Genomic DNA, 27,840 nt, shown 5'->3' on the forward strand with positions numbered 1-27,840 from the left:
CCCTCCACAGGAGCAGAATCCAACCAGCAAATAATATGATTTGGGTAGTGTAATATCATGGTGTGGTTGTAATGTCATGGTGTCATGACTCTGGTTTGTATGCTGTGTTTTGATTGATTGACTAAGTTCTCAATAGACATGTTACCTGGGAATGGATTAGGCTTTTGGTTCAATGAATTTAAATATGGCTGGTCTCTTCATTCTTTATTATTCCGACCAAGAGATTATAAAAACAGATTTTGTGAAACACTAATGGGGAGATTTAGCATGTTTGTCCATTCCTCTGAGTAAAAGAGAGCCATTTCAAAGACAAGTACAGAAAGATTCCTGAGAAAACCCCCGAGAAAGCAGAGCCACTGTTGGAGCACAGGCAGAGCCCCCTCTGACAGGCTGCACTTAGCATCCACTGCGGAGAAACATGCTGCAGGCACCAGGAGGCAGCGAGGCAGGGCAGCAGGAGGAAGTTCCTGCTCACCGATCAGGGCCAAGTACATGGGACCATGATACGTAGCATCTGATGATGAGAGATTACATAACTACTGGCTAAGCAGAAACACTGCTCTGGACAAAACACTGAATTTCTAATGTTTTGTGATCCTGAGTTCCAGTGGCTCCGAACTTCTCTAAGGAGCCCCACAATCATGTGTGCTGTTAGCGAGCTGGTGCCCGTTACAGTGGATGATTGATCTCAACAGAGAAGTAGAGAACTTGGAGGAATATTTGTGTCAGTGTCGGTTAAAGAAGGATGGAGGGTGGAGACGTGTCAGACTTCTGCCACCTGACAATCAGCCTTGGACTGGTGTGGAGTTGGATTATTCTTTCTCTACTGTAGTTGGAGCAGGTCAGACCTGGACCCTGCATGGTTTCTTCCATTGTGCTGAGGACAATTGTTCACTAAACCCAGTGTGCCTCGCTGCCTCTTCTTCCTCTCAAAGGCCGAGGGAATGTGGGGGTGGTTGGAGACCAATGCTGAGATCCATGGGAAACAATTCAATTGGGAGAATTTCACTGTGTGCTTTATACCCCACTCTTCCTCCAATAAATTGGTCCATGTGCATTAGCAAATTTTAATTTCTGTCTTCCAATCTGACGTCTTCATTTTGTATTCTAATTCATTTTAAAGCAAATTTTAAACTAATACAGGAAATAATAATTACTTATAAGATATTCAGATAGAAAATAATTCTGAGTTAAGAAGAAAGGCAGTAGAAATATTAAATAAAATTTCTATTTTATCCATGTTATATATTCATGTATGAAATAAAACTCTAAAACTGGATAGAAAAGGGCAGTTGAGGACACTTTAGCATATTTAGTACAAATACCTGAAAATCACCTTTGAAAACCCATAAGAATGCTTCAAACATGATCATAACAATAATTGAGCAGGTGAAGAATAACTAGTGCATGGATCAGAAAATAAACTCTGAAGTTACAAATGATTACAAGGTGTGTGAAAAGTTTCTAACAACAAGATAATACTTTAAAAGATCCCTTTCTGTCATGTAATGACTATCCAGTTCATTCAGATCAAATGCTACATTCAGTGTAGCATTGAGGAGGAAGCATGGATTCTGGCACTCAGCTCAATTGGTTAAAAATAATTTGGCATAATTTTTCTGCACGGCCATACGATGATCAACTCACTCAATACTAGTGCTGTATAAGGTGCACATTCTCCTGCAGAGTTAGAATTCATCGGGACCTCGGGCATGACACTGAGAGAGGGACCTGTTAGGGTTATCAACTCAGCAAGTTAGACATCATCAAGGAGAGCAGGTTTTCAGAACACAAGTCCAATTTTTTCAAACCTTTTTGAAAACAACACAGCTTAAAGAGCAAAATTAAAGATGCTACTTGGAATCACAGTGAAGTACATAAACTGATAGAATCCTTATTATAAAGTGAACAAAGCATTTATGCACAAGTATGAAAAACGTCATTGAGCCATATCCAAAAGGATGTAAGTAAGGAGAGCAGAGCCATAATGTAGGGGCAGCCTTAACAGCCAGTGTTGGGTCTTCTGGGGAAAGTAATCATCCCTTTGGGATTAAGACCTCTAGGTCAGAAACTCATATAGTTACAAGGAGAGGAAGTAACACTTTTGCTAATCAGTCATTATGAGAAGTTTACACGCTGCCATTTTTCAGTCCTCCAGTCCTGGACTGATGAACCCTGGCGCTGAGAGAAAGCATCATTAGTGGATGCTAATGTAGAGAGTCTATGGTCACCTTGAGCACATTACACAAACCCTGCACCGTGCTGCCCCCTAATGGCCTTCATAAGGGAGTCGGCATGAGCCTATGGAACTGGCTTCTTTGGGAGGAATGGGGGCGTGGAGAGATGAGGGGATTCCCTGAGCAAGGACTCCTGCTCTCTGCCCTGAGTGCTTGTCCGCGATTGGAGCCGTGCTGTGTGGAATCCCACGATGGCGGACGACGCCTTGAGGTCACCCACGGCAATCTTGCCCTAAGGGAGGGACACTCAGGGAAAGAGTCTGAGCTGCCACCTGACTCATGAAACAATTGGAAGAATAGACCAGCAGGGAGAACCTCGGGGAAGGTATTCATGGTAGAGTTGTGAGGAAGAATTTATTTTTTACCTCTAAGAAATTTCATTTTTTAATCATGTAGCCATGAAATCCTTGGAGAAGGCATAAAAGGCCATGCCTTTCACTTAATGTCAACTAGCAGCAGATGATAATCATATTGCCAAAATCCCTACATATTTTGTAGATATCCACCCTAGAATAATAGAGTAATATTTTGACCAACACTTCAACTTATATTACCAATAGCAGAAGCAGTAGGAAAAACAACATAAACAATTTGCTGAGTAGATTTCTTGGTTCATTGTTTCAATTCAGGTATCAGAATTTAAGAAAAGCTTGTGAGGTAAAGAACAGTTGCAATTAGAACATCATGTGCCACTGTGGACACAAAACCCCAGGTCAACAGATGCAGTTGGAGGATGAGTGAACTCAGCGTCCTGGTCCCAGAGCAGAAGGATGTTCCAGTCTAAGTCTGTTGGATTTCTTGGACCTCTAAGCCACTCACACAGGCTCAGAAGGAAAAGGACACCCCTGGACCTCTGGATTCCTGAATCTGCCCCTCTGGAGCCAGGATCTGCTTCAGCAGCACCAGAGCGCCCCACCTTCTGCAGTGACAGGCTCACCACTCCTCCTCCTCAGGTGGGGCCCCCACGCCATACAAAGCCCCCAGAGAGCTGGCTCCAGCTGCCAGAACTTTCCTGTGTGCGGCAATGGAAGCTGAAGTGCCTGTGGTCAATGCACAATGACATCTGAATGAGATCCACAGCAGCCCCAGAACTATGACAACACCCTTAGAGCAGAGGAGCAGAGATCGGGGCGGCACTAGTGGGAAGCAGAAGCTCTAGTTCATGGAGCACATTGGAGTTGCAGAATTGAATTCCCAGGACTGAGCGATCCCAAATAAAGCAGTGCTGTCTGAGGTTCCACATGGAAAGGACTGAATGACATCCAATTCAGGATGCTGCCAGTACCCACAGTTCTACAAGCATGGAAAACACATGAGAAGGAGATGGGGAGCCCATTAGTTTATTGGTTAACATGAAGCAGAGAATGGCAGAGCAATCATCTGTTGAAGAGTAGAAGTATGAACATGGGATTGAAGTCAGAGGAGGGGTTTCAGGAGAGCGCTCCTGGGCTGAGCATTCTTCCAAACCCAGGTCTGAAGTCTCCACATCTTATCTCAGGATCGAAGGCAGGTTGCAGGATGGCAAGCTGCCCCTTCATGACACTGAGCCCACTCCTCTGGGCTCGGGGTCCTGCTCAGCAGCAGCATCCCCCTCCCCCAGAGGACTGGCCGCTCCCTCCTCCACAGCAGCTGGAGCCCCCACAGCACCCAGAGCCCCCAGAGGGCTGGCTGCAGCAGTCAGAGCTCTGCCTGTGGCGGTGGGACCTGCGGCGCCTGTGGTGGCTCAGGCAGCAGCCCCCACCCCCAGAGCTGCAGCAGCCCCCGGAGCTGGGTCCACAGCAGCCCCCGGAGCTGACACTGCAGCAGGAAGAGGTTTGGGGGCACTTGGGGGGACACTTTGGAGGACACTTAGGGGCAGGGCACTTGGGAGGACACTTGGGGGGGCACTTGGGAGGGGGCTGGCACTGCTGCTGGCTCTGCTGGCAGGACATCTCGGTGGGTGTCAGGAACTGAGGGAACATCAGACAGAAAATCAGACCCTGATTCAGAAGACATCCTGTTCTTCCTGGTTCTTGTAGGTTCCCTTTTGATCATAGACAATTGTCCTCCAGTCATTGGGTTCTTCCAATCATGTCCCCAAGTCTCAAATCACATTGTTTGTTCCAAAGAGTGTGCTGTGCAAGCACGCAGCATTTAGATACTACACATCTCTCTGAAACAAAGCATCTCATTCATTTTCTGAGAAAGTCTTCACATCCTTAATCTGTGGAATTTATGTTCCAGTTAAGGGAAATACTTCTCAATGGAAATATAAATAGCACGTATATCCTTTTATCCTAGATCTCATGACGCTTTCATTCTCTATGGTGAATAGTCACATGGTTTGAGATCACCTCGCTCAACAACACATCTGATTCAAGAATCCCCTGAACAATGCTTTCCACTGAAACTAGAAACAGTTCCTGATCTCAGTTCAGACCTTTGATCTCTTTGTCTCCATTACTCCAGGCAATGTTGGCCTGTCCCTCTATGCTGGATGTGTCATACATGCCTTGGAGATTTTGGAAACAATGTCCCCGACCCATAAACTGGTGTGTTTAACATGCTCAAAGCAACATCAGGTCTCTGTGCACTGATTGCCCAGCCCTTCCTTTGCTGGTGTGAGAGGGTGAGCTTGTCAAGCTGAGCTCTGATCCTGAAACTGGCTGAGGGGAGCATATCTGGGGTTTATGTCCCCAAGTATCAAAGGGAGTCACCGGGCAGGTGAGCTTGGTTTGTGCAGAGCCCAAAGACACGGTCACCTGTTCTCTCCCCTACGAACTCCCACACATTTTACCACTGCTTGCACACACCCCTGAGACTTCCAAATCCCTCCTTCACTGAGAACTAGGATACCACCTCCCTGTGGCCCTGATCAGCGACTGCTCCTGCTCTGTTTTGGGCATCTGTCCTGGGAGCCCTATGCTCTGATTCTCAGGGCACTTACCTGGGTTCCCAGTAGGCACAGAGTCTGTAGCACCTCAGCAGGTGAGTGGATGAAAGTGCCTGGTCTGAGGGCCTTTTATACTACCTTGGGCTCTGCCCCCTGCCTGTGACACAGCGCCCAAGCTCAGGAAGGCCTGCCTCCTGCCACTCACATGGGTCTTGTGACCAGGTGATGACTGGCTGCTCCTCTCATGCTTCTCTGCAGGTTGGCTCGGGGAAGCTGCTCCAGTTATGAATGTCACTGCTAAGAATCCAGAGTGGGCAGCTGGGACGATTTATATTTTGATCTTCTGCCTCAATCTTTTTATGAGTACCAGTCTTGCGGTCCTCTTCCTTCACCCCAAACCTTTCTTTTATCTTCCCATGTAAGCACATTGGCTTTGTCCTGCTTTGAAACTCAGTACAGAGAGCCTTTCAATTTCTCAGCTTATGTACAAGTCAGACTCAGTGTGCTGAGCAGGGAGATGTGTCCACTCTTAGTCTGTGGACCTCATACTTACTAGAGCTCAGCAAACTTCAGTTTATACCTAATCCTACCCATGTTCTGGTTTTATTTACTGCAGGTGGTAGAAATAATTTTTCCATGGCTAAATGGATATCTTTTGTGACACATGAAAACTTTATTTAAATAAAATATCTGTCTAGTAAAATTTTGGTAGAATATAATTTTGACCAAATCTTTATGTATTGCCTGTAGTTGTGCTCACACTATAAGGGAAAAATGAGTCATTTGGGCAGAGAGCATGGGGCTCCCAAAGCGTACATCACTGGCAGAAGTACACACAAGTCCGTCTCTAAGGATGTCCAGTCAGAAGAGGCGCCTTTAGGTGAGGGTGGCATGGCTTAGTCTCATGTATTTGATGTGTTTCCAGGTGCTGAGAATGACATCCTGCTTGGTAAAGCAGAGGGCAGTGACAAAGAGGAGGGCCCTCAACTACATGGACTGACAGAGGGGCTGCGACCTGGTGCTCCGGCACCTTCACTGTGAGGATGGTGGGGGGCCTCGCAGTGCTTTGCTCTGATGGACAGTCAGTAGAGTTGAAGCCAACAGGAGGGCACCTAACTGCCCAGCAAGAACCACCTACTGACAGAACGCCATCTCATCGTTTGTCCCACTGCTCTTAGAAGCCTGGAATCAGAGAGCTCTAGACAAGAGTTTTCCTTTTGCTATCTTTTCTCATGTATCTATGTGAAAATTAGTGTACTTGACTCATTGACAATTTTTTAAATTTGGTTTGCCTATTCTCAGCCATAGATAACATAGAGAGATAACATAATCGTACAGCCATATTATGCTCGGTTATCAGATGGTATGAGGACAATACCTGGTACAAAGCTGAAATCCTGAAAAATATGAAATTTCTTCATATGCATATATTGAAATATACATATGATTTTAAAGACATAACAGCTATGAGACGAAGATGCACTGGGATTCTTTGGATGGTGTTTTCTTCTTCTATATTTATATATTTTCTTTGTAACAGCCTTTCTTTTCTAAGTTGGTGTGTTGGAATATGAAGATGCCAAAAAGAAAGGCAGGTGGGTGACGGTGTGGGGAGATTGCACTGCTCTTGTGATCAGGATGACCACCTCTGGGTCACCAGTGCGCATCTGGAGAGCCACGGGGCAGCTCCCAAGTTGGAAGGGCAGGGGAGAAGAAATTCAACAAGACCGGGCCAGCGTTTTCATTACTGCGAATCCTGCTTCCAAAGGAGTCTTCCTTCCTACAATTCAGTGGATGAGGACAGAACAGGGAGGCCAACGCCCGAGGGAGGCCAACGCCAAGACGAGAAGAAAAAGACCCAGAAGCCAACTAAACTCAGTCCAAGGAGACACTTTTATGCCAGCAGAAACATGTGAAGAAAAAGACTACAACAAATCTCAATCTCCCTGAGGGTGGAAGGGCAGAGGATCCCCCTCTTTCTGGTAGGAAGGGCGGGGTACCTGTGGCCTGCTCATTGTGAGGTCTACCTTGGAACCCTGCTGAGGTTAAACTTGCAGTAGGAGAAGAAGAGGCTTTCTGCTTCTCTAAACATGCAAATCCGCAGACATCCCACCAATCAGAAGGGACTGCACGGCAGTGGGTTGACGTCATATTGAAAAGCGTGAACCTGTCAATGTTGACGTCACCGACTGCGAATGTGTGTTTGCCATTGGGTCTTTGCGTGAGGAAATGTGTATTGTGAGAGACACTAAACGTGTGTCTTAATATGTGAAGTAGTGTTCCTGTCAGTTGCAAGCCTAGGCCACCCCCTGCATGGCAGACTTGAACCATGTCCAGTTTGGGAAGTAGATCATCAGTCTTTTTCTGTTTTATTGGCATATACGTCACCTGTAGAATTTACTCTATCAATCGTATTAGTAAGAGTTGTGCAATCACCACCTCTTTCTGGGTCAGGACATTTTCTTCTCATACTCATTGCTGTCGCCCCTTTCTCCCAAGCTCCCCTCCCACGCTGATATCCAGTTTCTTTGTCTCTAGATCTCCCTATCCTCGACTTCATCTCCAGAAAATCCACAGAACAGATACAGTGATACAAAACCATGCAAAGCTAACAAAATCCAAACATACAAACAAGCAAGCAGAAGCCCATCCACGGGTACTAGACAATACATAGAAAACCCACAATCAAAGATCAGGCCCTTCTTAGGAAGCTCCTGTGGATGAATTTGAACCTCCAAGCTATTGGTTAGTCACCAAGCCCATAGACCATTTTCAGCACCCAGGAGTGCACATGTGTAGTCCAGAGTGTTTTTGTGTGCTTGTCCACATGTTTTTTCTATTTCTGTATCTCCCACCTGTCTGGCTTCTCCTTCCCCCTTCTCCTTAGAATTCCTCTACAAATTATCATTTACAACCAACCGTCTCCCCCATTTTACTGTAGACAGTGTTGGGTTATGCCTTTTTCCAGCTTAAATTCCTATAGAGCATCATTTCCCTGTTGATATGTACCAATCAGGCAATCAGCCACTCATGGCCATACTACCATTAGTTGAAGATATCACAAGGGTCTCCACTGCCTTAGGTAAAATGTAGTCCCTGGCTTGGAATCTGAGGGTTTGTGCAGTCTGACCGCACTCTGCCCCACCACTTGTCCTTTGCTCTCCACCTTGAGAAACCCCTCCCCAAGCTAGGGCATCCCCGTGGGTCTCCTTTGAAGCTATTCTTTTTACGTTTGTTTTACTCTCTCTGCTAAATCTCTTGCACATGATTGAAAGCTTCTTGAGAGCATGGTCTGTGTGTGATGATCCTGAATCTTCCATCGGCATTTAGCGAGTGAAGATGCATGGAAGCATTGCCCCAGCGTCCATTGACTAGGACCTACACTTGGAAGCAGTTGTTTCTAGTGACGTGAGGGAATCGCATAACAGATTGGCACTTAGTTGTGTCCAATGATTAGCACTGGCCAAATCACCTGTAGATCACATAAGCATGATGACAGTTCTGCTCAGCGTGCTCCAGAGAGCTCAGTCACGGAGGGAGCGCTCAGAATACTGATCCCGTGGCTCACACAGCCAGCATCACTCAGAATTCCAGCTCACCGATGCCTTGGAGATGAGGCTGAGATGCCATCATTCCTGCCTCTACCTCCAGGAAGGGTGGCACCCAGCCATCAAATAATCTGACTTGGGTGCGGGTGATACATTCAGGATGGTTGTAACACCCTAGTGACAGGATTCGAAGGCTTGTCTCTCACATTTCAACTGATGGAGTACCGTTTCCATAGAAGATAGTGACTGACACGTGACTGGCTGATGAGGTCGCCTGCTCATCGGGGCGTCAGGCTCTTCATGCTCCCTCACTGCAGCACTGCGGGGGGCGCTGTGGAGAGCCACGGGGAGACTCCAAGCGTGGGAATTCCCTCTGCTTCCTGCTCGCCGGGCCTCCTCCTACTAATATGCCTTGCACATTTTTTGTTTCTCTCCCTCTCAATTTTTTATTTTGTGTTATTAATTACTTTAGAACACATTCTAAAACATAATATGAAATTTACAATGTTAGAGAGAAACACCTCTGACATTTATCCCCAGACTCAGGATTTAGGGACCTCTGCAGACATAGGAAAAAGTGGACATCAAATAAATGAGATGCTTCATTTCTTTTTTTTAAAAAATATTTTATTAGGGGCTCATACAACTCTTATCACAATCCATACATATACATACATCAATTGTATAAAGCACATCTGCACATTCCCTGCCCCAATCATTCTCAAAGAATTTGCTCTCCACTTCATTTCTTAAGCTCAGAAAAAGCCAACATATTTTTATTTGTGATTATTTATACTCTTTACATATTCATTTCTATAATATACTGAAATAAAGATAATTTGTCTTGTAAAGTGCTATACATGTAATTATGTAATGTTTATTTTATCATATGAAACTTCTGAAATAAGATTTCTTGGAAGTATTTCAAATAATCTCAAATATATGATGGCAAGAATGTTATATCAATTTGTTCACGCATTTATTTCACTACCTAATTGCATATGTAAATATGCATATACTTCACATTTAAAAATATGTATTGAATATTTTGTATCAAAGCTGTCCTCATGTTTACATAATTTGAGTGTGTTAAAATTCTATTTTCTTGTAATTCAATCTATTTAAAAATTCTTTTAACATCTGTCCTGTTCTTTCTATGCATAAGGTATTTTTTCAAGATCAATCGAACTTTGTGATTAGATTTAATATCTAGGCCTGTAGTCTTTATGGCATATTAGAATTATAATAATATTACCTTGTAGTACTTTATGACATATTAGATTTTCTCAGTCATTGAAAGCTCTTATAATATTTATAGAATTAAAGTATTCCCTATAAAAACTCCTATGGTTTTCAAGATCGATTTTATAAATGGGAAAAATAGACCAGTGATTTCAAATAATTATTATTTTAACACATATTAAGAATGACATACTAAACATCATGCCTGGCATATTTGGATTGCTCACTCATTGATGGTTCTTGTAAACCTAACAGAATTATAGAATTCAGAATAAAACAGAAAAAGAGGTGCCAGGTCAGAGAGTCAAGTTAGCTGAGGAGGGGGAGTGAAGGAGGAGACGCCCTCTGGAGCATCTGCAGTGTGAGGAGGGAGGAAGGGGAGTGGGCCAGGGAGGACTGGATCCCCATGATTCCCGGACTGTGTGCCGATCCTGGCCTCAAACCTAAGGTGTACTCTGGAGAATTCCCCGTATGTGAGCAGGAAATTCCTCACAGATGCGAGGGAGAGGAGAGGTGGGGTCAGAACCCACTACTTGAGAAAGCCATGTGACCAGGGAGTATTGTGAGATTCCCTGTCTTCCCTGGAGGGGCCTTTAACAAGTTAAACCGTGGGGTCTTCCTGACCTCAGTGAGTCCTCAGTAGGGGGAAGGCACAGCCCTGACCCAGGAAACCCCAACTAAGGTGAGATAGCCTCTTGTGAACCCTGCAATGCTGCCTCTGTCCTCTAGGGTTCCTCTCTAATGCACAGGTGCCTGGTAGGACAACGACACAAAATAAAGAAACATTGCCACCAGGTCCCTCCAGCTCCAGGAAGCCTGTGTAGGACAGAGCCGAGCTGCTCCATAGGGTTCCCGTGGCCTCATCTTTATGGAAGCAGATCACCACCAAGCCTCTCTTCAGTGGTGTCACTGGGTGAGAGTGAACTGCCACCTTTAGGTCAATAGATAGTTTTTGCCACCTAGGAATCTCTCTGGCATGATAGTGACTAAAATCTCCATTTGTAAAGATCCTAAGCATCCCTTACCAAGGTATTTCAAGCCAGGTGGAAAAGAGAGCAGATCTGGGAGAGACCAAGGCCTATAGACACAAGAAGACTCGGGAAAAAAATCATTTGGCTTCTTAAAATTTACATGAAAAAGCAGTGTGGAACCGAGGGGCTGAGGGGTTAGGAAAACTTACTGTCAAAGGAGGTGGGACTGCCAGGAACACAGGTGCAGTTAAGGCAGCGGCAGAGCAGCTGATGGCCAAGCTCTGGGTCCCCTTAATCAGAATTGTCTGTGCTACATGTCTGTCCTTGTGTGCGTGCATGCACGTATTTAGGTACAATCTGGGAATTCTATTTTATTTATTTTCCCAAGGGAATTCTATTGATATGGGCGGCTGTGATCAAAGACACTCTTTTCATTGAGGCTCAGCTTCTGTGCAGGTGTGACATTGAAGTCCATTGTCCTACAGCAGGGGGGGCACATTAAGCTGTGCATGGAGACTAGAGAGCATGCAGGGAGGGTGTGAGGGTTGATGGAGCAGCGGGGTTGTGGTGAGTGGGAGGATGTCTGTCCCCGCACGTTTTGGGGTGCTGGCTCTCAGTGTCCCTCAGCGTCAGAGCTCCCTCCTCTGGCTGCCTTTATGATGCCTGCATTGGGGCTCTGCACAGCACATTCCTCTGTCAGCCGGCTCCCTAGGGTGCTCTGCCAACAGGGGAGCTCCAGGTAGATAGCAAGGCTGCTGGGGAGCAAGGGCCACCCCTTCCATCGGCTTCCTGTATTCCCCAGGTCACCTAGCCTCACCTCTGTGCCCCGCGTGACCATTGTCCCAGGAAGAGCACTTGGAGCCCTTGTACAGGTTTTCCAACATTCACAAACCAGCCTTGCTGTCCCCTCGCAGAGACCCTAAGACCCGCAACTGCTGGGGGCCCCTCCTCAGAGCCCGGGTCCCACACCACAGGGAACTTTTCCAAGCTCAGAGACTTCTGGATCAATAATGAAAGACCAGAGTTTCAGCTGTCCGGGATCCCTCCTCCAAATCCATTAAGTTTCAATAGTTGGAACATGGTTCTCCTCCCCCTCCCAGATGCAGGGCTCCCTAAGCTGCAACCAGTTCAGCTGCAACCAGGAACCACATATGTTAGTGCTTCAATCCTACCCCAAGGTGCCCTGGGGGCAGGTCCGGGATCTCCTTCCAGAGGCAACAGCCTCGGGTACCCTTCAGAGAGAGTCTGCTCTGACACACATGGAGTTGCCAGGCGTCAGAATCCACTCTGTGACAACAGGCTTAGGAGTGGGAGCTATCGGAGCTTTGATCCACGCGGACCTGAGTAATCCCTGTATAATCCCTTTCCAGTTCTCCAGTGTTGGTGAGCAGCTCGTTCTACATCTATAGAGTTCCCTCTTTTAAAGCGCCCCCCACAATTTCTATATTCGGACTTGACCCTGAAGGAGGCAGGGAAGCACTTGTGTCGGATCTAAAGATGACCAAGGGTTGAAGGAGTGCGTTCTCATCAAGGACACTGGGAGTCCTGAGAGCAAGCAACGCAGCTCCAGGGCCCACAGGACCAAAGGGACAGCCCTCGGGGCAGGCCCACACCTTTACAAGCAAGGCAGACGCCATGAGAACCGGATGGAGAGTCCATTGTTTTATTCTTTCCAGCAAACAGTCAAGGCAAGGAATGAATCTGCAGAATGAATCTGCAGGTTGGAGAGATGGGATCTGAAGTCAGGAGATGAGATTTCGGAGAGCACTCCTGGGCTGAGGATTCTTCCAAACCCTGGTGTCTCCACACCTTGTCTCAGGACCTCAGGCAGGTTGAAAGATGGAGATGCTGCACCTTCATGATGCTCAGTCTGCTCCTCTGGGCTCAGGGTCCTCCTCCTCAGCAGCATCCGCCTCCTCCAGAGGACTGGCCGCTCCCTCCTCCACAGCAGCTGGAGCCCCCACAGCACCCGGAGCCCCCAGAGGGCTGGCTGCAGCAGTCAGAGCTCTGCCTGTGGCGGTGGGACCTGCGGCGCCTGTGGTGGCTCAGGCAGCAGCCCCCACCCCCAGAGCTGCAGCAGCCCCCGGAGCTGGGCCCACAGCAGCCCCCGGAGCTGGGTCCACAGCAGCCCCCGGAGCTGACGCTGCAGCAGGAAGAGGTTTGAGGACACTTGGGGGGACACTTTGGGGGACACTTGGGGGCAGGGCACTTGGGAGGACACTTGGGGGGGCACTTGGGAGGAGGCTGGCACTGCTGCTGGCTCTGCTGGCAGGACATCTCGGTGGGTGTCAGGAGCTGAGAGAACATCAGACAGAAAGTCAGACCCAGATACAGAGACATCTGTTCTCTATCCATTCACCTTGTCTAAGCCCTTTTATTTTCAAAGTTCACGTCAGACACAGGGAGCTAATCTTGGGCGTTTGGAGCCCCGTTTATTTCCCCGCATGCTTCCTTTCACCCAGGGTTCTGGCGGCCTCAGCAGGCAGGTTGCACAGAAGGGCCTGGAGACAACTTGTTGCAAGGAACCCAATTTACAAAGACGCTGCGGAAACGGAAAGGTTTGACTGCTCCAGCCCGATGTCATTTACCGTTCTCTTCCGGGCTTGTGCGCAGGTCCCCTGACTCCAGCCTTGCTCTGTGCAGGCAGATTTGCCCTCCCTGCGCTGCTCCCGGGCACACATCCCCTGGGCCTTCCCTGTCTCCACCAGAGATCTGGTGGCTGCTGTTAAGTACCAAAGTCCTCCAAGCATCTTTCTACTCAGCACGACTCCATTTCCAACATTGTTTCCCCTTTGGGCACACCACTGCCCAGTCATCTAGCAGCCGATACTGCTATTCTCTGAGATCCCAGCCCACACACAGCAACTCAGGACAACTTGATGCTTCTGAAGGTCTAGCGTCCAGCCGTGCAAGTTCCTCCTGGGCTCTGCCACCCCACCCCCACACACTCCTTCCTGATATTTGGGGGTCCTCTCTTTCAACCCCTCTAAGGTCTTGCCTAGACCCCTCTCCTGATCTGGCTTGACTCTCTTGTGAAGTCCCTGCTCCGGGTGCCCAGGGTACACTCACCGCGTTCACGAGCAGAGACAGGTCTGTTAGCACCTCAGGAGGCGAGTGGATGGAGGTGCTCTGCACTGAGGCCCTTTTATCCTGGCCCTGGGCTCTGAGCCATCCTGTGAGCCAGGGCCTGGGCATTTGAGGAACTGCCTCCTGCCACCCACATGGGTCCTGTGACCAGATGACGACTGGAGGCTTCTTACATGCCTTTCTCCATGGGTGCTCAGGACAGCTGTTCCCAGTGGGATTGGATTTGGGGTGCTGGAATCTGTACCGTAATTTCCTGCCTGGTTCTCCCTGCCTGAGAGCTATCACCTCTCCTTCTGGAGCTTCCACTTGTGCTACCTCTCATGCATACGCAGCATACATTAATCATTCTATATGACCTGCTTTAGACCAAATTTTCCCGTGTTTCTTCACATTTTATTCTCACAGGGTAAGTCTGACAATAAATAATGATAGTTTGTATGACTTCAACTTCACAGAGTTGGCATCTGAATTCATATACTCATGTGTGACTTTGTCTTTTTCAAAGACGTTATTTTATCAGTTATGCAGATTGATCTGAAGAGCCTGGCTTATTCCTTTTCCCACCTGAGGGCTGCTGCGTTCAGTGCCCTGGAATCAGTTACAGTGCGTAGCAACTCCGCGTCCCCCAGGAGGAACTGCTGCCTGTGGCTGTGGCCAGCCTTGCAGCCACCGTGTCAGTTCGTCTGGTGGAGACGCTCCTCTCTTCCTTTAACCCTTTACCAAACACGATGTTCTTCTCCAGTATCCCTCCTGATCGTACGTCCACAGGACAGGGGGAGAAGTTGTGTCATCTTTCCAAGAAGCATTCTAGCTCTATACTTCTGGGAGATTTCCACAGCTTAGAAACCTAAACAGAAGTACATATATATTTTGTGTATCTCTTAATATTGCTCCTATCAATTTCTATTTTCACCCTGGTGGTTCCAGTGGTTAGGAGCTGAGCTACTGACGGAAAGGTTGGCAGTTCAGAGTCCTCTGGAGGCACATCAGAGGAAACACCCAGGAGTCCACTCTAAAAGGCATTGGCTGTTGAAAATCCCTCTTGGATCTCTCTCTATTCGGAAAGATCTGGGTGCACCCTGGCCAGATGTAGTGGTAGTTGGCTCCCTTGTGTAGTAATGATCACTAGCATTGGACTCTGTGGTTTTCTGCCCCTCGGCTTTCTCCTCTGGGACTGGCCCTTTCTGGTTTGCAAGATTGTCTTCTGTGTGTTTCCTTCTGGAGAGCTACTGCATTGTCATTAAATGTGCAACAAACTTGTCCTCCTGATTGATGAGTTTGTGATTCTCATTTTAGAGGTTCAGTGGGCAAATGTGTTTGTTTTTCAATACGGCAAGGTCAGCAGTTCAAAAGCACCAGCCACTCTAAGGGGGAAAAAAGGGACACGTTCTAGCCCCATAAAGAATCGCAGTCTTAGCCCCTGCAGGTGCACTCCTCCCTCTTCCTCCAGGGTCTCTATGAGTTGGCAGCAACTTGATGGCGGTGAATCTGAGGGGGATATTGCTTCAGCTTTCCATCGATATGAAATCTGAATCTCTCAGAAACGCCGAAGTTGATTTCCCTCCCTGTTTCAAGAAGTTGCAAACCTTCTTGCTTGCTTTCTTAAATGCGGGTCTTTCATCAACCAGAAAGTAATTATGTCTTTTATTTTAATTCCCCCCAAACAGACAATCATTTGCCTCGGGTTCAGTATGAAAGATTCCAGCTTCCTCACAGATCTGAAATACCACTTCTGTCAAAACCAGATTTTCACATCCAGGCAGCTATGTAACGGAACTGACAACTCCTCTCTTTTCATTGTGCATCTGTAAGAATAGGCTGCTGCCTTAATTATTAGAGGCCTGTAATCAATTGTGATAATCTAATCACTGAAGTACAATTTCGTTCTCCTGCTAAAGATTGTCTTGGTAATTACTGGATCTTTGTTGTTTCATATAAACAATAGAGTCAACTTGTCTCATCCCACAAAATTGAAATAAAGTAAAACAGTATTGCTTGCATTTGGATGAAAATTACACTGAAAATTACACCAATTAATTTTTAAAAGATGGCAAAATTTTCGGATACTAATTTTCATCATTCTCCATCTATGAATCTGTTACAAATGTCCATTTATGTTTCTATTTTAATGCCTTTTAACACATTCTTAGAACTTTATCATAAATTTTTATATTAATATTGTATTAAGAATCTTATTTTTCTTTTGATATTTTAGATGATAATTTCTAAAATTATATTTTAAAAATATTTTTGCTGGTTTATTTAATTGTTCTGTAGTTGATTATTTACAACTTTTGAGCCTTATGATTATGTCTAATTTTCTATGTTAAGTATTTTTATTGATATATATTTTCTGATCAAAACTTTTCTCCTTAGATGTGATTCCTAGAAACACAACTTCTATATAAGAGTGTGCTCACTTTGTTCTTTAATTTATTCACAAAATAATAATCAGTTATTGAATAATTAATCATTAGATGTCTAGTCAGAATTGTTATGCCAATTGATGTTTCCAATAAGCATAAGACTCATCTCGCTTTATCCTCAATAACATTGAGCTTTTCTTTTGTTCTGTACCTTTTCCAGTTTAAGTAACAGAAATAAACATAATAGATTTCATCCTTTAAAGAAATCCTCAGTTTGCATGTGTTTCTTTCAATATTTGTATATACCACTACAAAATAATAGATTTCAAAATGTATTTGTACTTTGTATTTTTTAAGTCACTGGATTGATCAATCATATGACTATTTATTGACAAACATTTAAAACTCACTGCATCGAGTGGATTCCAATTCATTTATGTACAGGTTTATATATTTTCTATAAAATCCTAAACAACACCTAGGATTGACGAACCTACGGAGAAATCAAGTAGAATAGAGTTCCTAGGGGTCCAGGGGCAGGAAGAGGTGAAGGGGAGCTGATACCAAGGAACTCAAGAAGGAAGAGAATGTTTTGAAACTGACTGTGGTGGCGATTGTACAACACTGCTGGAGGTGATTGAACTATAGAATGATATATCTATTACCTGTCCATAAAGATGGTTTAAAAAACATTCTAAGGCATTATTGTTTATTATGGATCTTGATTATCATTCCTGAATCTTGTATTTTATTTCAACAGATGATTAATTTTTTGTTTTCTATTTCTCTAAAGGGGTTTTCTACCTTACTTATTTTTTAACTATGTGATGAAATTTATCAATATTTTCTGCCATGCTTAAAAATATTTCTTCAAGTGTCTATAAAGAAATGATTCTCTGTATATTCTTGTAGTTATTGTTAAGATTGGTTCATCATTGACAACATAAATAAGAGTTTGCAGTGGAAGGAAATAAATTTTAAAATCTCTAACATAAGCAATATTCAGCATTATTCACTCCTACACCCTGAGATTGTGATAGCTTGGTGACATAAGGAACGTACTCTCCTTTTCCAATGCACATTGTTTGGGTTAAAATAGTACACTTGCCAATGAAATCTAGCATTTAGTATGAAGAAAAGCTGTTAAGATGGTATATCCAGGCCACTCTCTTGTCATTTAAGCCAAAGTCAAGTTCATTGACGTTCAGTTGGGTGCTGTCCTTTGTGATGGCAGAGTCAAGGAGAACATAGCTCCTAAGCCCCAACCACCTTGGAATGGATGAGTCAGAACTACCCATGGGAGCCAAGGAATCTATACCTGGACTACTCTATCATTAAATCCACCATTTGGAAGAATCCAAGCCATACTGAGATCATTCAAAGGCAGAGTTCTGTTGGGTGATGAGGCCAGCACACTTCAATGTAAATAGCTCAGGGAGAATGTTGAGAATGTGGCTTCAGTCATAGGTGCTGGTAGTGAATGGATGTTTAAATCAATTACCCACTGAAAGCAAAGCCATGGGTTATGAACTGCGGAGCAGTTGTAAGACACAAGACCAGGCTTGGGAGTCAAGGAGCATATGCTGTAATCTTATTGGACAGTAAGATCAAAAAGGCAAAAGAGGACATGGATACTGAGCTAAAGCATGGAAGTGGAATCACACCAACCAACCCCACTTCCACTGAGTTAATTCTAACTCTTGGTGACCCTGTGGGGCAAAGAACTGCTCTTCAGGGTTTTTGAGACTATAAATATTTTTTAATGTTCCTGTATCTTCTGCTATCTTTATATTTATCGATGTATTCGTTTTTCTCTCTCTCTTAATTAATTTATTTATTAAAAACTGTTTTATTGGCACTTCATCCACATGTCATACAATTCAATAGTTTAATCATATCAAGAAGAGTTGTACAATCAACCCGACAATCAATTTTAGAACATTTTATTTTTCCTCATACTTATTGTAATTCATATAATTATTTTTCCATGTTGGCAAAAATGTACGCAACAAAACAGTGCCCAGCTCAGCAACTTCCACACGTGTAATTCATTACACTCTGCATGTTGGACAGCCTTTATTGTTATCCTTCTCCAGATTGTTCAGCCACCATTAAAATGACAAACTCGAAATCTTTCTGGTAGCCTGATCTTTCTCACACAGAACTTCTGGTGGATTTGAACTGCTGACCTTGTGGTTGTTGAGGACAAATAGAACAATTCATCTTAAGAAGGATGTATCTAGAAGCACACCGGCCAGTGCGATCACGAGGTGCCCAAGGGACCAGGTATAAGGCATCATGCAAAAAAAAAAAGATATAAGTGTGTGTATGTATGTGTATATATGTGTATATGTATATATGTATATATATATATCATATTAAATGAAGGGGGAAGTGCAGAGTGGAGACCCAAGGCCCAAGTGTCGACTAATGGAGATCCCCTCATAGAGGGGTTTAGGAGAGGAGATGGGTTAATTAGGGTGTGAGGTAGTATCGATGAAGAACACAGCTTTCCCCCAGATCCTGGATGCTTCCTTCCCCCAACTACCATGATCCGAATTCTACCTTGCAGGGCTGGATAGGACAGAGGCTGTACACTGCTGCATATGAGGGTTGGAGGTACAGGGAATCCAGGGTGGATGATACCTTCAGGACCAAGGGTGTGAGGGACGATGCTGGGAGAGTGGAGGGTGAGTGGGTTGGAAAGGGGGAACTGATTGCAGGGATCCACATGTGACCTCTTCCCTGGGAGAGGGACAGCAGAGAAGGGGGGAAGGGAGACTCTGGATAGGGCAAGATATGACAAAATAACGATGTATAAATTACCAAGGGCATATGAGGGAGGGGGGAGTGGGGAGGGAGAGGGAATAAAAAAAGAGGACCTGATGCAGGGGGCTTGGGTGGAGAGCAAATGCCTTGAGAATGATTGGGGCGGGGAATGTATGGATGTGCTTTATACAATTGATGTATGTATATGTATGGATTGTGGTAAGAGTTGTATGAGTCCCTAATAAAATGTAAAAGAAGAAAAGAGAAAAAAATGATTAGGGCAAAGACTGTACAGATGTGCTTTATACAATTGATGTATGTATATGTATGAACTGTGAAAAGAATTGTATGAGCCCCAATAAATTGTTTAAAATAAATAAATAAATAATGACAGGGACAGGAGAATAGCTAAGGTTTTAAGACAGTGAGGAGGGTGCTGCTTTCCGGGTCATCTTTGATCAATTGAAATGTATCCGAGAAGAATTACTGAGAGGTGAACGATGGGTAAACATGATAGCAATGCAGGAGGAAAGAAAACAGAAAAAGAGGAAAGAAGAATGTAATAATTATATATATAGGTGTATATATATATGTAAATCTATAAATATATAGAGTTGTATTTTTCTATGTATATACTTGTATATATATGCAAATACAAGAAGGAAGCAGTTGGACTTTGGGCCTCTACTTAAATCTTACCTCAGTACAAAAGCAGTTTGTTCTAGTAATGTGGCAATGTATGATAGTCACCTTCCTGACACAATCACTGAAGAAAAAGTGGATGCATAAGCAAATGTGGTGAAGAAAGCTAATGGTGTCCTGCTACTAAATGATATCGTGTCTGGGGTCTTAAAGGCTTGAAGTTAAACAAGCAGCCATCTAGCAGGGTATCAACTAAGCCCCCATGGATGAAGCACACCATCCTGTGTGATCATGAAGTGTCAACGGGAAGAGTTATCAGAAGTTCAAAAACAAGCAATCAAATGGATGTGAAGGAGCATGGACAAAGTGGAGACCCAAACCAACCTGTAAGATAATGGGATCATCCTCACAGAAGGGCCACATGGAAGGGATGATAAATCTAGGGTGAGTTATAGCACTGATGAAACACATAACTATCCTCTAGTTCCTTGATATTTCTTCTTACTGTCATGGTTTTTGTTTTCCCTCACTAACCTTGTTAGACTTTCATAGGTTCATTTGTATAATTAAGATCGTTGGGTGCATGAATGCCAAGTTAGAGAACCCTTCAGAAACAGTAGCAGATGTAATGATTCCCTGAAGGTATGGGAAGAGGGGGACGCAGAAAGAGGGAAAGGAGGAGCTGGTAGCAATGATGACTGTCTCACCCTACTTGAGGGGAACGAATAACAGAATTTCAGGTGAAATAGTAAAAGATAGTAAAGATACAGCAGATAATAACAATGTATAACATAACAATTAGAATTCTTGGGGGGTAGGATGGGGGAGAGAAGGGATAAAGGGGAGCTGATATCAAAGAGTTCGAGAAGAAAGAAAATGTATTGAAACTGATGGTAGTTGCATTTGTAGTTATGCTTGATCTAATTGAAATACAGATTGTTACAATATTTGTAAGAGCTCCCAATAAAAAGATTAACAAATAAAAATAAAAAAAAGAAGGATGTATCTAAAAGAAGGTAGCAAAGCCTAAACTGGAGTTGAAGCACAGGGTCATACCATACTTTACAGACCTTAAACCCTACTCAAAGAGTACTGAATCTCATGCTGGACAAAGTGAGACTCCAAGATGAGACTTCCTGAAGGATCTGGGGCATTACTCCTGGGGTGTCATGGATAGAGACATTTTAGGAACTCAATGAAGAATAGAGCAAAAGAAGATCCAGGAAGGTGAGAAGCAGAGCACCTCTGGAGAGGTTGAGAGCCAGGTAATATCTGATGCTGAGAAAAGCAAACCTAAACTCATTGCTGTCAAACGAGTCTGATTCATGGTGACATTATAGAAGACCGTAGAACTTCCTACAGGGTTTCTAAGGTAGTCATCTTATGGGCGCAAACTGCCACGTCGAAAGACACACCCATGTGGTAGTTGGTGATTTAAACAGTTGATCTTTCAGTTACTAGCTGACAGATGAACCACTGTGCCACAGAGTTCCTTGAGAGAAACAGGAGTACATGATATGACATGATCTAATATCACACATAGACATCTATTTGTATATCCACCCCTCTATCTCTATCTACTATCCAGTCACCACCATGTTGGCCCTGAATCATAACATGACAAGCCCGCACGTGTCAGGGTAAAACTGTGCTCCAAAAATGCTCAATGGCTGACTTTCCAAAGCTGCCATTTGATTTCAATCTTTCATTTAGCATGAGAGAACTTAACTGTTCACACTGCCTATCTATCTATCTATCTATCTATCTATCTATCTATCTATCTATCTATCTATCTATCTATCTATCACACATGCATAGCTACATGCATTTAGTCTCTCCATAGTCTTTTATGAATATGTAAACATACAACACACATGAAAATATCCCAACCATACATTAGTGGAGTTTAAACGCACCAAAGTTCATGAATATAATTAAATCTCGGGGTATAGAGAAATCCAGGGTTCTCCCCAGTATTTCTACAACAGCCTTAAGGGAAGTTAACTGTCTTCCTAAAATTATCTCCAGCTTTAAATCTCCTTCATATGATAAATTAATTCAGCTGTTTAATAGCAGTGCTCTGTCATAGATAGAAGTTTTGTTATGACTCTCTATCTTGACCTCGATGTGAATCCCCAACCCCTTTTCAAAATCGCCTGAAAAGATGAAAATCCACTTTTTAGTTTTCCTAGGAAACAATTGTGTTATATAGATTACTCAATTGAAACTCTAAGGAATTGAATAGTGAAAAGAGTTTGCAAAGCATTTGGAAGGAAAAATCATATGAAAAATGAAATACTCCCTTTCATAAGCCTCTTCCTGTATCTGCTCCACTAGGAAGTGTTTCTCTTGGTCCAGGGACACCAAACAGTGATCCAGCCTCATACAACCTCACCATCCCCTTACTACCTCTTTACTTTCTCCTTTGTGGCAAAGGAAAATAAGCAAATATTAAGAATAAAAAGGAAAATAGACAAACTTCAGCAGAACCAACTGAAATAAAGAAGATAATCACACAATATTTGAAGACCTATACTCCAACAAATTAAAAACCTAGAAGAAATGGACACATTTTTAGAAACATATTTCCTAACTAAATTAACACAGGTGGATGTAGAAAACCTTAACAGACCTATAACACAAGAAGAAACAGATAAGGTCATTAAAAGACTCCCAACCAAAAAAAGTCGGGTACCGAATTGTTTTACTAGGGAATAACACCAATTCTATACGAACTCTTCCAGAACAAAGACAATAACAATCTACTACCAATCTCATTTTATGAAGCAAGTATAAATCTGATACAAAACATGGCAGACATTACCAGAATAGAAAACTATTATTCATTATCCCTTTGAACATAGTTGCAGAAACTATCAATGAATCCAGCCAGTAGGATTCAACAAAATGGATTTTTTAAAATTATTATCAAGTGGGATTTATTTATACTAAGTATGTAAGGATGGTTCAATATTAGAAAAAACAATCAATTTAAAAAATCTGAATTCTCACTGAAAGCATTAGATAAATTCATTTCTTTCTCCTGCCTGACATTCTTGGTTTACATTTTCATACTTAACCTGGCAGTAACCGCAACAAATTCTCTACCTACCCAATTCTATTCTCTTTAGAAAAGCAAAACTAAACCTATTGCCCTTAAATTAACTCTGATCTCTGGCAGCACCAGAGGGCAGAATTTAACTCCTCCACGGGGTTTCTGAGGCTGTACATTCTTATGGAAGCAAACGGGCTCATCTCTCTCCCACAGAGAAGTTGGTGGGTTTGAAACATTGCCCTTTTGGTTGGCATCCAATGCTTAACCCACTGTATCTCCTTTAGAAAGCAGGTGGGATTTCTTTTGTTAAGTAAAAATATTGGCATTTCTTTAGTGAATATATCAGGCTACAATCTCTTTATCAGGATTTTCTTTCATTATATTATTGACTCTCACACCATCTCCATCCACTCCACTAGATTTACGTTAATGTCATCTCTGTTTTATGTTTGACAAAACTGACCATGAGAATTGGATATTTCTCTTGAGGTCAGGCAGCTGGTAGTTGGCAGGACCAGGATTTTCCTGTAGGTCTCTCTAACGCGTTAACCCGGTTCTGTTCTTAAGTATTACAGTGTGTGTATGTGTGTGTGTGTGTGCATGCATGCATGTGCACTCACTCACACACACATACACACACACAGAAAAAATATCCAGGATTTGGAGATTCTGTGAAACTTGATTTAATCCAGGTTGTCCCAAACTGTTGAGTTACTATCTGTGAGGGAAGGAAATAGATATCGGGAACTCAAACATGAGACTTGAACAAGAAGCACACCCTCCGGGGACAATGGGGTGGGAAATGATGGTCGGTATTGTATCCCTTCCTCGTTTCTAATACATAATTCTAGCTGGGAGCATCTTCCCTGAGCCATAACACAGGGAGGCATGCAGGAGCCCCCAATCATCACCCATCACAGGGCCCATGTGGGTGACAGGAGGCAGGTCACTTGAATGCCCAGGCCCTGTCTCATACTGGAGTTCATGGTCAGGAAAAACAGCCCCAAGCTAGAGCATCTCCATCCACTCACCTCCTGAGGTGCTAACACAGGACCCTGTCCCTGACTGTGAACAAAGTGAGTGTCTGATCGTGTACCTGTGGTGCTAATGGAGGAACCTGTGCCTGATCGTGAACCCGGAGCTGGGGCTTCGTGGGAGGACTGCTCCAGACAGCAAATGGCAGAAAGGAAGGGACAAAACCTCAGGGGAGTTTGCATTGATTTTGGGGGGAAGAGAGAGTAGGAGGAGAGTAGGAGAGACACCTTGGGGACACTGAGGAAGGATGTGTGTGTTAGTCTGGGTAGACTCGAGAAACAAATGCATAGACACACATATGTGTATAAGAAAAAGCTTTTTGACACAATGGATGCATGTAGGGATTGTGATAAGAATTGTATGAGCCCCGAATAAAATTATTTTTTTTAAAAAAGAAAAAGCTTTATATACAGGTGCAACTGAATACTGAGAAAACATCCCAGCCCAGTCCAGAGCAAGTCCATAAGTCCACTATTAGTCCGATATATACTCTTCTTCCCAGGCATCCCACTTCCTTGTCTCCTTGCACATTATGATAGTTATATAATCTGGTGTCAATTTGAGAGGATTACAAGTGAAGGGTTGGAGTCTACTCTGTCAATTGAATCATAACCAGTGAGGCCTCTGTGTGTGCATGGTCTTTCCTTGAGAATTCTGGGAAATCGAATTTCCTCCTTGAAGCTGAAAGACCCTCTGTCTCTCTGCTCACTCCCTTAGAGATGCTCTACTGAAAAGACATGGGACTACGCTGACAGACCCTGCACCCTGGGAGCTGGAGGAGACAGTGGAAACCCCTGTCAGCACTGCGATGCTTATAATGCCACTGGATCCATGAGAATTCCCACCCACTGGCCTGTGATCTTCCTGCATTTGGCATAATTGCATGATTCATGAGTCTGAAGAGGACTTTATAGATTAGTATTGGACATATGGGCTAATATCGGATGTATGGACATGCTCTGGACTGGGCTAGGCTATTTTCTCAATGTTCAACTGCTCTTGTATATAAACCTCTTCCTCATATACATATGACTGTGTCTATAAATTTGTTTCTCTAGTCTTACCCAGACTAACACACAAAATATTAAATGCGTAGGAGTAAGCCTAACAAAAGAAAATCACATAACATTATTACAAGATACTATAAGAGACCTACAAAAATGGAAGAATATCCCTGTTCATGGATAGGAAGACAATATTGTGAAAATGGCAATACTACCTAAAGAAATCTACAAATATCATGAAATTCTGATCCATATCCCCACTTCATTCTTTTAAGATAGAAAAAATCAATTATGCGTACTATTGGTGAGTTCTGTGCCCATTACAATGAATTATTGATCTCCACAGAGATGTAGGGTGCTGTGGAGGAATATTTGTGTCAGTATCACCCCCTCACTACCCATAGCCCTACAGGGGACAACACCGGGGACACAGTGTGGGAATTGCGCCCGATCTGATCCTGCCACACCGAGGCAAAACACTAAGGAGGTGCAACAAAACAGCAAGGGAACAGAGTGGCAAGGTCCCCAGGGAATGCTGAAGGTGGACTTTGGGGCCAGGGCATGATGCCCCAACAGACTGGACTGGAAAACACTCCTAAAGGACAACAAACAGTTCTTGAACTAACTACAAGCTTTTCTTTCTTGTTGTGTCATTGGCTTGTTGTTATAGTTGTAAATATTTTTTTGGATTTGCTCTATCTTGTTTCTGTGCATGTTATTATCTCTGCAGATCTGTCTAAATAAGATAGGCTGGATGAACAATCTGGAGGAGAAAACAATGGGACCAACAGTTCCAGGGGGACATGGGAGAGGAGGAGGTGGGGGGAAAGGTAGTGGTGTTAACAAACCCAGGGACAAGGGAACAACAAGTGATCCAAATTGGTGGTGAGGAGGATTTGGGAGGCCTGGTAGGGCATGATCAAGGGTAATGTAACCAAGAGGAATTGCTGAAACCCAGGTGGGGACTGAGCATGACAGTGGGACAGGAGGAAAGTCAAAGGAAACAGAGAAAAGACCTGGGAGGCAAAGGGCATTTGTAGAGGTCTAGATAAAGGCATGTACATATGCAAATATATTTGTATATGATGGAGAAATATATATGATGGAGAAATAGATCTATGTGAATATATTTATAGGTTTAGTATTAAGGTAGTAGAAGGATATTGGGCCTCCACTCAAGTACTCTCTCAATGCAAGAAAATTTCTTCAACTAAATTGCCTTTTTCCTTTTTCCTGCGCCCACCCCTTTGGGCCTTGTTGGCTTGTCCAAAATATGGCCAGTTTATATAAAATCCTGTTTGGCTCACAGTAACCACGTCCCCTGCCCCCAACTAAACTGGCCAAGTGCCCCTTAAAATTTGGAGGCCTCCGTTTCAAAATGAGACCTAGTACCCTTATCCCATGCCACCCACCCACCAGGGCACCCGGGGTGGTGGCAGGGATGACCCCTGCTCCAAATAGCCAGGACACCACCTTTGCTCTGCTGCGTGGTTCGAAGCCAAGCCCCCCAGCCACGACCCCACCAGGTAGCCGTGGCTGGAGGCCAATGGCTTCCCCCAGTGCCAAGCCTGAGGGAAGGAGGAGGTGATTGTTGGACTGCCTCAAGTGCTGAGTCAGGGCCCCCTGAGCAAAGCCTCCTCTCGGCCGATGTCCATCCTGGGGAGGGCACGGGCAAGGTGGTGGGTAGTGGACTGGCCCTTGGTGCCAGGTTGGGTGCAACCAAAACCAGGCTTTGGGGTGGGGCAGCGAGTGGAGGAGGGGGCTTAAATTGGCATTCTATGATGCTCACCTTCCCAACACAACCGCTGAAGACAAAGCGGGTGAATAAGTAAATGTAGTGAAGAAAGCTGATGGTGCCTGGCTATCAAAATATGTAGGGGTCTTAAAAGCTTGAAGGTAAACAAGCAGCCATCTAGCTCAGAATCAATAAAGCCCACATGGAAGAAACACACCGGCCTGTATGATCACGAGATGTGGAAGGGATCAGGTATCAGGCATCATCAGAACAAAAAATACTATCATTGGGAATGAGGGGATGGCAGAGTAGAGACCCAAAGCCCATCTGTAGACAACCGGACATCACTTACGGAGGGTTGCGGGAAGGAGGAGAGCCAGTCAGGGTGCGATGTAGCAACAATGAAACACAACTTTCCTCTAGTTCCTAAATGCTTCCTCCTCCCCCACTATCATGATCCCAATTCTACCTTACAAATCTGGCTAGACCAGAGGGTGTACACTGGTATAGATAGGAACTGGAAACACAGGGAATCCAGGGTGGCAGCAGAAGGAGGCAGGCATGACAGCTGCCCTGACAGTGGGCATGGAGGAATCTGGCTTCCAGACCATGGCTGGGGAGGAAGGTATGCGGTGTATCTTGGTGCCAGCACTGGATAAACCTGAGACCGATGCGTGGCCTTCATTGGCTAGGCCCATGTGGGCTAGGCCCACGGTCGCTCGGTGTTGGCACATTGCCATTCGGGGTTAGGAGAAGTGCTACTGTAGTGACTGCTTCAAGGCTGAAGACTGACCGGCTCACCTTTGCAAAGGCCTACTAACACCTCCAGGCTGACAAACCAGCGGCTGGGATGAATGAGGACCCGAGTGGCCACTGAGGTTACACTAGGCAGTGGGCTATGAAGTGGATCCCTCCAGTGCCATATATGAATGCTCTGCTTTACAGGATGTAACAGACAAGCGCCCAGAATTGCAGAAGTTATCTCAGGCACTCTGCTGCCAACCCAACCACCATATCACAAGATTTAAAGATGGGCTTCAACACTACAAATGTAGAAAGTACAGGCGTTCCTTATTTCAAAGTCCTAGTATTCTGGCTCATAATGAAGCAATTGGTCCAATAGGCTTTGCTCACAAGAGAATGACGCCATCTTTCATCCTTACAACAGGTAGTCAGACTCGGTGACTCCTTCGTCTTCCCTCACTGAACCGAGCTGGTGGATGGCATCGACTTTGTTGGGGGGGATAGTGACCAGGACTCTGGTAGCAGATGGGTAA

General features: G+C 44.4%; 1 pseudogene; it reads left to right on the top strand.

Annotated features, from left to right (window-relative positions):
• Positions 1-2,428: 2,428 nt before the first annotated feature.
• LOC142437588 (dual specificity protein phosphatase 12-like) lies at positions 2,429-27,840 on the top strand (annotated as a pseudogene).

Source organism: Tenrec ecaudatus, chromosome 1, assembly GCF_050624435.1.
Source record: "Tenrec ecaudatus isolate mTenEca1 chromosome 1, mTenEca1.hap1, whole genome shotgun sequence".
In the NCBI taxonomy this organism is placed as follows: Eukaryota; Metazoa; Chordata; class Mammalia; order Afrosoricida; family Tenrecidae; genus Tenrec; species Tenrec ecaudatus.